Here is a 12,313-nt window from a genome sequence, read left to right on the forward strand (position 1 = left end):
AGTATCACTTGTCTTTTATTTCTATAATAAATTACAATCAACTGCCATCAAGAATTTTCTCTTACAAACTTAACGTTTAAAACAGACGACTACATAAATAAATACATAATGATAAATCAACAATATTTTGAGTTTGTCCAAATTTTTGGAGACAAGGACTGGATTCAACTCCCTGGGGAGCTGTTTATATTAACATATTACAACAGAGATGAAGAACATTTAAGAGAAGGTAATATAGAAGTCTAGGCATCTACAGGGCTGGTTTAAGTGGCCAAAGTGGCCATTCACACTTACTCACACTTACACACTGTGTAACATTCACCATTTTGCCCATATTAGAACTACATTACCTTCCATATTAGACTTCTATATTACCTTCTCTTAAATGTTCTTCATCTCTGTTGTAATATGTTAACATAATTATGAACTTCAGCCCTGCGGGAAATTGGATACAACAAAAGTTTTCTTGCGCGGGGTAAAAATTAGAGCATTAAATTGTATCGCAAAGTTTCTTGAAAACGTACGAAAATAATATTAAATATTTTAATAAAAACGCAATACTTTGGATGACGTCACTGGTTTATATGAATCAACCTATGATATGAGAGCTATGGAAGATTTCCGGTCTGCTTGCCGCTTCTGGACCAATGGGAAGAACTGAATGAGAAAAAGAGGAAATGAACTTCTGACGTCACACGCGGAGTTTTTTCAGAAATACAACTGGAATGCCTTGATACAACAGTTTAGAGACTAGAAGGAATGTGTATTTGACTACACATTTTTATCGATTGTTGCGCGGTATAATCGATAATTCTGAAATTATGATGAGCATTGGTTTGTATGTTCCTGATAATTACCTAAGACAGCGTCAGCATAGATTATTTCATATTGCGATATTCAGGACCAACCTGCCTATGGTTATGCCTGTTGGAAGGGCTACCGCTATGCTGAACAACATCGCTCTGGATATTGATCTGTTCCATGTATCTGAAGGGGTTTTCCGGAGCAGGATTCTCCTACTATTTTGACATGAGTATCTTTCGTGTATTTTTTTTTATTTGTAAAATATGTACTATTGAATATATGTTTGTAATGTATATGTTATATTAAAAAATAATTAGTTGAATTGAATAAATTGAATTGAATTGAATAATTGAATTGAATAAATAAAAAAAAACGTTAATTAGATTCATTCTATTTTACTATCCATAATGACGTTTGACGGTAACTTTATTAAAACGAACAAATTATTATTCTTGCTTGCAAATCATTGCCACCGTTTGTGTTTTTCTCCAAATATTAATAAAACCCACCCAGCGCCAGCAGTAAGCCAAGAAACTAGCCAATTATTCCAGCTTATTTTTTTATAAAACAATGTCTTACATATAGTTTTTTTGTTACTATAGGGAAGAATACTTGAGTTCTTATTATTTACTCGAAAATTTAAATTTTCAGACCATTTCCCAAAAGTCGTAAATAACTTGTGCTTGAAAAATGGAAATCTAGTTGTGGTAGAATGAGATTTGGACCTCGGACCTTTGGCCCGCGAGTCCACAATACTACCACGGAACCACAGCCTGATTCGATAAAATGGATAAAAAATTATAAGACTGTCAATGAGGAGAAAAAGAAGCAGAGTCTCAAAACTCATTGCACAAGGGATTGATGCTGCACAATGTGTTACCTGAAGAAATAGAAAGCGTTGATATATTTCAATTAATTTTAAAAGTATGCTCAATTTGTTCTTGATAAAATTTCTTAGTGTTATTCAAAGTTTATATTAGTTCTAAAATATTATAAACTACCATTTTAAAGTAACGGGTTAGTTGCACATTTCAAAAAAATAATAATTTAGTTTCAGAGCCGAAATACGGCGTATTTTAGCAAAAATTGTAGGTACATTCAACAATACTCAAACATTAATTAAAAAGTAAAATGCAAGGAAACGTTCCAAACGCTACTAGGTACAAAAATCCCCATTCTATCGCAACTGATATAATTATAATATGAGTAGGTAATAAACATTTATTTAAAAAAAACATATTGCAAAAATAATAACTAAACAATATGGAAAATTAGGTTTACGGGAAAATAACTGATCGAAAACGAATATAGGGAACTAAAAGGAAGAAGAACAAAGAACAAAAAACAACAACAAAAATGTTGATTCTTGAAGACAGCATAAAATTCTTTAGCCTTTTCCAGCTCACTTATTCTAATTCTTGGGAACCCGTCAGTTGGATTGGGAATTTATTTTTGGAAGAGTAAGCAATCTCTCGAAGTTACTTACAGTAGCATCGTGGTCCTATAAAGCTCGATTGGCTGACAACAATCAGCACAGACTGTTTTACCTCCCGGTTTCCAGAACCAACCTGCCTCTGGTCATGCCGATTGGAAGAGCAGTCAAGCAGCTGAACATTATCCTTTGGAGATCGACATCTTTCACATTAGTGAAACTATGTTTAAGAGGCAAATACTCTTGCTATTAGAGAGTATTATACCTTAATAATGTCGAATTATTGCTCAAGGGTTCTTGGTTTGATATAAAGTTCCAATTTAACGTCTTAAAACCTTTGTTATTTGTCATGTTACTTTGTGAATAAATAATTTGAATTTGAATTCATATGTAGAACAGCAAGAATTTATTTAAGTAATAACTCCGGTTCTTTTGTAGTGTATTTTAATCATTTGAGGTTCATCTAAATACATTTTTACAAAGCCATTATAAATAGTTGTCTTACATTAAATTTCCTAAAAAGTGGTTAGAGTCGCACTGAAATGAATTGAATAATTGCTTTTTGCACTTTAATTAATGGGTTAAGTATCTAAAGATAAAACGGCTCAACCCCAGCCTACTATACCTTTTCCACGAATGCTTAGCAAAGTGCAAAATATACGTTTTTTAGAAGTTTAAAACTGAGATCATTCCTCAATATGTTTAACATGTTATTAAGTTTTTTTCTTACCAGTTAATACAGGTAGGTCTCCTGCAACACGGTAGATAGGTTCGTATAGTAAAAAAATACCGAATTATGTGAAACCGTCTTATATCGGACTCAGAGTCATAACAAAAAAAGGCAGTTGGGTTCCTAAGAAATAAAAAACAGTTTTTTCGTTTTTTGAATTTAATAAAAAATATCGTATTTATGTATCAAACAGTAAAAAATGACTTTGTCTAATTCGTTAAATCTTGATAAAATGATTTTTTTCTTCATTGCTGCTCGATATAACTAAACGTAAACATTTTTTCGGTTGAATAATAATATTATCATCCTCACTCTCTGAATCTTTTTAATCATTTGCACTTATGCCATCTTTAAAAAGTTGGTGATTTTGGTTAGCTTGTTGTTCCTTAAAAGGTTATTGGAGATTTTCTGCTACTGAAACAGTCAATTTTCCGCTCCATTTCCATTTTGCTCCGAATTTTCGGCTTCTTTAAACGGATGTGCTACATTAATTTTTTTTTTTTTAAATAGGCTATGCATTCTTTTGTATTTCATAATCTCAATCACGGTTCTTCTCCTTGAAATTGATTTGAACATCTGAAGTCATTTCCAGCAAATCTGCTTCGCCAATTTTAACTTCCATCATTATTGATTCATATCTTAAACGTCCTGAATGCTCGTATCATCAAAAGAGTTTACTCCAATCGATTTCAATGTTTTATTATGCCAAAGATTTCATTTTTTCATGATATACATCGATATATTGGTCTGATTTATTACTTAACGCTTATTATTCACTTTGATTGTAGGTACGCAAATTTAAATCAAGCCATGATTTGATCCTTCTCAAATAGCTGTCTGCTTTTTCATAGAATTTATTTCAAACGGTGACATTATGTAGAATTAAAAAATCAAATTAATTAAAGTATCAACAGAAAAATATGTAGTTTTAGACAATTAAGTCAGTTCAATCATTAATGTATGCATGAAAAAGTAAAGGTCCCAGTGTACTTATGGCACACCAAATTTAATTAACTCAGTATTAATTACTATGTAACTTAATAAAGTAGTGTGACTTCTTCTATCCGTATAACTAATAAACCACAAAAGTGTTGCTCTGCCGATTCAAATGTTTTTTTTAAAGAATTTACATGGTAGATGGCCTAAAAAAAGCTTTGCCTAAATTTAAAAAAAGTAGTAGTAAAGTATTTTTTTATTTTATCTAAATCGGTAACTTTGTATTTTGTAACAGCGGAGAAAGGACTTTGAGTGTCCATTTGTGACCTGAAACCATGTTAGTAGTTTGTCAAAAAAATTGACTAATAGATTTTTCACTAGTTATCCCCATAATATTTTTAAAGAGAGTTAAGGTGAGTGTAAGTGAAGGTGAGAATAGGTCTGTAATTATTAATATCTTATTAGATATATTGTCAGGACCCATTGAGCAGACAGTTTTCAGAGAATAAATTAGTTTTAGTATTTAATCTTAATTTGTATTACACTTATAAATGTATTGAATCGTCAAGTGGATGTCGATCGAATATGTATGATGTATGAAGTTTTTGTTTTTTTAGACATTTTTGTAAATTTTTTCAGTTAAGTTAAAGGGGTAAAAAGTTGCATTTTAGATCACATTACACGTAAAAATTATTTGAAAAAATATTCCATACTATTTTTGGCCCTAAACTGAGGATTGGAGTTTATCACTGTCTGAATATTTTGTTAATTATCTATATTGATAAAATTATTTTTTGTTACTAAAGATATAATTAAATCACATTACAAATTCTAAAACGTTTTAAAGCTACCGAAATGCAAAAAGTTTACACTCCGCGGAACTGATTCCGTTGAGTGCATGGCTAATATTGACGAAAACAATGGCCCATTAAAACAATGCTACCCAATTATTACAATACAAACACGCCCTTAGATGCTTATTTAATAAGGTTTGATGCACATAAAAAAAATTAATTGGACTGATTTTTTTACTTTAATTCGAAATAACAACCGGTTAAGGGCCTAAAGTATTATCAAATATTTTTTGCATTCCAAGTAATCCAAAAGGCAACTTTTTACACCCCTCTAATTTAAAAATATCGGCCCACCCTAATGTACAGTTAGTTGTTCTTTAGTTTTTTGTTCGACAGTTCAGTTCCAACATTAGCATAGTATAATTACTATTATTGTATTATTCCAATATGACAATCGACCTGCTTATTAATCGAGTGCGCAGCAGAGTAAACGAAGTAAACAATTTTTGAATAAATTATTCGCATTATTGTGTCCATTATATGGGGAAAATCATTTAACAAAATATACGTCGATTGGAATTTCGTCAGTATTTTTTTTAAATATAAAAATAAATATTTGCGTTCTTATGATTTACCCAAATATTCCATTTTTAGGGCTATTTTCAACGAGTTGTAAATAACTCACTATTCGAAAATGGGAATCAAGTAGAGGTAGAGTGGGATTCGAACCACGGACCTTTGGCCCGTGAGTCCGAGACACTAGCCACAGGACCACAACCCAATCTAAACCTGTTATGACCTAGTACTTCCACACCGCTTTCTCTGTCGTAGTAAGAATATTTCATAACCATCTTTTTTCATTCCTTCGATGGCATTGGAGTATGCGACATTAAATAAGTTTATTTTGAGTTTTTCCTAATGTTTGCAGACAAGGACTGGATTCAACTCCCCGGGAGCAGTTAAAATCAACATATTACAACCATGAAAGCATCCACCCCTTTCCCGAAACTGTTCATAAAGACTTGTGTCTTTCTTCAGTTTCGAATATCAATATCAATTTTAACTAATTAAGCGAAAATTCAATATTTCTTTACAATCAAACCGCGGAAATAACAAAACAAAGAAACATTAAAAGCTTTCATTGTACCCCTCACTACAATATTGTCAATTTGCGATCAATCAAATACACATGATCAGCACAATCAACTTTTTCTAATTTCCCAGTATGACAGTTAAGGAATACAGTGTTAGTTCCAAATTGAGATCGTGTCTGCACGCTCCAGATCCCGCCTCGGAAAGGAAGAAGAACGTAGTAATACAAACAAATTAAACAACGACACAAAACCCAAATACATATAGGAAACATTAGAATAATTTGCCTTATACAACATGTACTTAAGCAACAGAAAAAAAAACAATACGTATCTATACCAAATCACAGAGGAACATCAAATTATCAAGACACTGCTGGCAAAATCCTAGCACAGATCTTAACATAATCCCTATCGAACTCAGGCAAAATTACTTCTCGTCATAATACTGAATTCCTCGCAAAAACCACTATCCTAAAATCAACAGTAAAAACAATCCTATGCAAAGACCTTAATCGTCCTAACAATCTCTCAGACCTTAGAGCAGACGAAACGGGTCCTAGAGCATGGTCGGCGCGTGGTTCTCTTGTGTTAGTCTACTATTTAGATTTGTATTTTACCACTTCCCTTCTATGGGGCAAGAACAACACAGACGAACAAGAGTTCAGTTCAGACAACCGATGCTAGTACCCAAGTATATTTCCTTTTATCTTAAACTGATTTAGGCCTTTACCCAGTTCCACCCATTTACTCACAAAATGAAAAAATGCTTTAACGTTAGTTGAATTAGCCAATAAGCTTGGATTCCACATCGGCCTCGTCACCTCTGTCAAGCCGTTCAGCATGTTTTCCCTTTCAGTTTCTAAAATCGGGCAATGCCGTAGGATATGTTCAGCCGTCTGACGGGGACATATTACAACAGAGATTAAGAACATTTTAGAGAAGGTAATAATAGAAGTCTAGGCATCTACATAATCTAGCGTAACATTCATAATTCTGCCCAGATTTGAACATCTTTATTCCTTCAATTCTTTTATCTGTCAATGTTTGTGAAGTTAAAGAGCTGAAATCTTTATTTATGCCGGTGAGATTCATTTCATTGAATTATTTCACCTACATATTAGGCAACGCCTGAAAATGTATTTTTATCAATTTCTATACTTTTTCATGGACTAGGTGGATTTATCAACAATATTTTGAGTGTTGTCCAATTTTTTGTAGATAAGGACTGGATTCGACTCCCTAAATGTTACACATTGTGAAAAGTGGCCACTTAAACCAGCCAATGACAAGCCATAAGCCCTATAGATGCCCAGACTTCTATATTACCTTCTCTAAAATGTTCTTCATCTCTGTTGTAATATGTTAATAACAATTTTTCAATATTTTTGTAGCTCTCGCTAAATTCAATTAATATCCACATGTTTTTTTCACACATTTAAATAGTGATTTTGTAAGGCCCGTTACGCACCAGCGGTTGGCCGCCTAGGCGGTTTGTTTGAGCGGCCAGCCGCCTGACGCGGTTGCCTTAGCGGCTAACCGCTATCGCGGCCAACCGCGATGAAACCGCGCTAGGCGGTTGGTCCGCTCGATGGCGTATTGGGTCCATTTACGAAATGGACGCCGTCGATCTATTTTTACTACCGAAAACAACCAAAGAAAAAAAGATAAGAACTGGATTCATCCTTTACTAGAAACACGCAACGAATTTAGCCAGTTCGCAAGTCGTTTTCAAGAACTGAAGAAGCACGGAGATAAATTTTTCGGCTATGTTGGAATGAATGTTTTGTCATTTGAAGAATTAAGTTTTTTTTGACACCATCAAAGGACAAGATACTAAATTTCGTGAACTACTAAATATCCAACCCAAACAGAAATTGGTTATAACAATAGGGTAAGTTAAAAAAAAAGTTTTTGCAGCTATTATGTTTTTAATTTTAATCGCAATGTGGGTACATAATTATTTTTTTTTTAAAGTTAACTATAACTATTACTGAGAATTATTTTCATTAAAAAGATCTACATAATCAGATTCTTGAGATGTCTGTGTATTCTGTGAATACTCAAACGCACAAACTTATCGGCGGCTCGCCGCTAACTGAATCGCCAGTGCGTATAAACAAGATGGCGGCCAGCCGCAAAGCGGGCCGCAGCTCTCCATTCAACAGCCACGGTTGAAATTTTGTGGCGGTTAAGTGCGTACAATCACAAGCGGTTGCATATTAAACTGGAAAAGCGGCTAGCCACGCGATTAGCCACCCCCGCGGTTAACCGCTGGTGCGTAAGGTCACAAAAAATTACAGATAACAAAATCTAGGATTTCAACGGTTAATGAGGAACTTTAGTCCTATGGGAAATTGGATACAACAATGTTTTCTTGCGCGGGGTAAAAATTAGAGCATTAAATATAGGGCAAAGCTTCTTGAAAATGTACTGAAAAAATAATAAAAAAATATTTTAATAAAAACGCACTTTTTGAATGACGTAACTGGTTCATATGAATCAACCTATGATCTGAGAGCTATGGAAGATTTCCGGTCTGCTAGCCGTTTCTGGACCAATGGGAAGAACTGAATGAGAATAATCAGAAATGAACCTCTGACGTCACACGCGGAGTTATTTCGAAAATAAAAAACTGATAAGCGCTGATAATACGATATGTAAAAATTGAAGAAGAAAAAAAAATAGTCGAATCAAAAAAATTTTTTTTTTTTTTAACCATTGAACTTCCTTATTGTCAAACTATCAAAAACATACATTGAGAAAGTGACAATGACAATAAAAAAATTGGCAAATAATAAACGACATAACCGAAAGAAAACTTAATGTTTCTAATCCGATACAAAAGATTAAACCTAATAATCAATCAATTCTGGCAGATAAGAAACCAAAACAGATGGCTAATCACTTTAACGATTTCTTTTCTAAGGTCGGTGAAAATCTCGCAAAAAATATTAATCCAGATTTTAAAAACGATATCCTCGAAAACAGTGTAAATGAAGTTAAATTTGATTATTTTGATGAAATAGAAGAAGGTAAAATTGAAAAATAAATGAATAGTCTAAGAAACTCTGCTAGTCCTGGTTTTGATTATGTAACCGTCCCTTTAATCAAAGCTTTATTACCTTTTATAAGTAAACCAATTACTCATATTGTAAATACAAGCTTGAGAAATAGAGTTTTTCCAAAAAACTATAGTAATCCTAGTGTATAAGAACGTAGATCACGAAGGACTTACCAACTATCGTCCAATTTCTCTTCTATCAAATATTGCATTTTTTTTTTAAAGTGGTCAAAAAGCAACTGTTAATTTATCTAAAAGAAAAGAACATACTCAACGGTAACCAGTATGGCTTTAGAGAAAATATTAGCACTCAAAATGCCATAGCCAAATTAACGTCAATAATATACGATTCATATACAAGGGTAATAAGGTACTTGCAATATTTGTAGATTTAAGAAAAGCTTTTGACAGTGCATCACACGTCAGAATGATAAACAGACTGAAAATTTATAGGATTGGTGGCACGGTTTTTGTGTGGTTAGAAGAATTCTTAAAAAACAGAATCCAGTATACTAGGATAAACAAAAAATTGAGTGATTCAACTTCCTCCTGTTTTGGCATCCCACAAGGTACTATTCTAGGTCCTATACTATTTATAATCTATGTCAATATAATATTCAATTTACCACTTAAATGCGAAATCATTTCTTACGCCGATGATACTGTGACGATTTTTAATGAAAAAACTTGGAATAAGGTTCATTAAGTGGCTAATATAGACTTAAAATTTTTTACAGGGTGGTTGGATCAAAGTTACTTGACAATGAATTCAGAAAAAAACCCACTACCTAACATTCACATTAAACAATAGAAATAGACCTAAAATAACACGACAAAAACTGCGGAGACCACACAAACTGTTCTTTGCAATGTGTTACCCTGACCAAAAAATCTAAGATAAAATATCTGGGAATAATAATCGACCAAAATATTAAATGTAAAGAACAAATAGATTCAATGTGCAAAAGACTAAGAAAATTATTCCACATATTTTTAAAGCTCAGAGGTATCTTATAGACAGATCAATTGAAGACAGTTTATTATGCTCCAGTACAGTTAATCGTTCAATATGCAATAGTTGGATGAGGAAGGGTTTATAACGCTCATCTTAGATCCCTAAAAGTTCTACAGAAAAAAAAAAAAAAAAACTATATAAACCATCTTTGTTCTCAACTACCGAACTGTTCAAATAATTTAATGTTTTCAGAGTGGAGGATATCTACGGAAAGTGTTGTATGCTCCAGGTGCTTAAGGAGAGCCTCCCATCGGATTGTATTACGGGAAGGTTAAGAACAGGATGCCTCGCTCTACAGAGAATTAAAACTACCACGGCCAATCATCATTATACCTATATAGAACGGAAGCTTTTCAATAATTTACCACAAAATCTACGACAAGAAATAAATTACGAAAAATTTAAGGATAAATTAAAGAAAAGCTTCTTGACATAATTAACATTAACTGTATTTTGAAAATAAAGATGTATGTTTAATATGTGTATATCAATTAAGTGTTTTTATTTATTCGTGTTACATTTTCTCAATTTTTTAAATTGTTTAATTTTTTATTTATTTTATTATTTTGTTTTGCATTTTTTGTTTCTTTTTATGTTATTTTGTAAACTTGCCAAACACAAGAGCCAGACTATTTTTTGGCAAGTTCAACCTTAGGTGTTCCATTTTTTTACTGAATGTATTGTTTTTTATGCTAATAAAGGTTTTTATTAAAAAAAATAAAAAATATAAATATATACATATGTTATAATGGAGATGGAGAACATTTATCAAATCGATAAATCTAACTCGGGACCTCACCATGAGGCTGACATATCTCCACTCGATTTCCCTTTTCGGGATTTTTTAATCGTATCGAGTGGAAAACACTCATCACGGGTTCTTGCTTTATTTCACACACAGAGCTATATTGTTCATTTCGCCCACAAGTCTTCGATCTTTTGAAACCTTTTTTATTTTCTTTTTTTTTTAATGACCTTTGAATTTCGAGGTAAGAAAAGACGATTGCGTAATACGGTAGCATATCGTTTAGCATGGACTTAATTCTGGTAAAAGGGGTAACTCTGAAATTTGAAAATGATCATTAGAGCAATCTCTTAATCTGTCTTCATTGGAGAGACGTAGAACTGTGATGGACCTTATATGCATTTTCAAAATACTCAATGCTTTAAGTGATGTCACATATCTGTTGCAATCAATTTCTTTTCATGTTCCAACCGTGTCACCAGAAGTCAAAATCTGCTATTTATAAAATCTTCTAAGAGCAACTTTAGTTTTTATGCCCCAATGTCCAGAATGTGTAGATTAGTCAATTCATCACACGACTTGGAATTCTTCGGGATAGATCTTCCGGCTTTTCGTAGATCTCTTCGCGACTAAACAGTGTGGGATGAAGTTGGATTGGCACGGTTTAGCTCGAAGTCTTAGGTCTTTCGTTTTTATGAATATATCGTATATAATTATTGTTTTGCCCTTGTTTGTTTTTGCTAAATAGTTTTATGTTCTTTTTGTTCAGTTTCTTGGATTTATGTTTCTTCATGTAACTGTTGTAATTGGCTTAGGCAGTATATATAATAAATAAATAAATAACTACTATAAGAGTAAATAGCTCGGAAACAAAAATTAGTGAATTTTTTAAAATTTGTTGCAACAGAGAGGGAAAACATTTTTGAGAAGGGAATATGGGAGTCTAGGCATTTACAGGGTTTATGACTTGTCATATGCTGATTTAAGTGGCCACAAAATATTGTTGAGTTTCAAAATATTTATTTATGTATTAATTTACACGCCCTACGGGCTTTTACATTTATTAGAAATACATTCAAGCAGTGAAACATAAGTATGTACATTTAGTTAAAATTAAGATAACATAAGAAAAACTAAAGGATACAATAATAAGTAAAGATAAGTAAATGTATCAACATAGGTATATTATATATATATATAGAAAGATATTGAATAAATTTACATATAAAAACATACACATCCATATGCATACATATACACACATACATGCACATACATATAGATACACATAAGTATATATATTATAATAGAGATACATGAAAAAAAAATAGTAAATAAAGAACAATATTAAGAAATTTTATACAGATCAATTTATAACCTTTTGTGAATACTTAACCTATAATTATATAAAGACAGACGAAATATATCAACTTCACTATACTCGTTACCTAGCCGGTGTAGTCTAGGTATTGGTGAATTGTAATAATAATTATGACTGCCAGGAGATTAAAATCATGCTTGAAGTTCCGGATTCGATTCTTGGCAATGGGGACACGAAACATTCGTTTCAAAAAAATATTTGAATGACATGTGAAAAATGTAAAAAAAATATTTGAATGACATGTGAAAAATGTAAAAAAAATATTTGAATGACATGTGAAAAATGTAAAAAAAATATTTGAATGACATGTGAAAAATGTAA

The sequence above is a fragment of the Micrasema longulum genome, unplaced genomic scaffold, assembly GCF_059751315.1.
Source record: "Micrasema longulum isolate JH-2025_06_02 unplaced genomic scaffold, ASM5975131v1 h1tg000480l, whole genome shotgun sequence".
NCBI lineage: Eukaryota > Metazoa > Arthropoda > Insecta > Trichoptera > Brachycentridae > Micrasema > Micrasema longulum.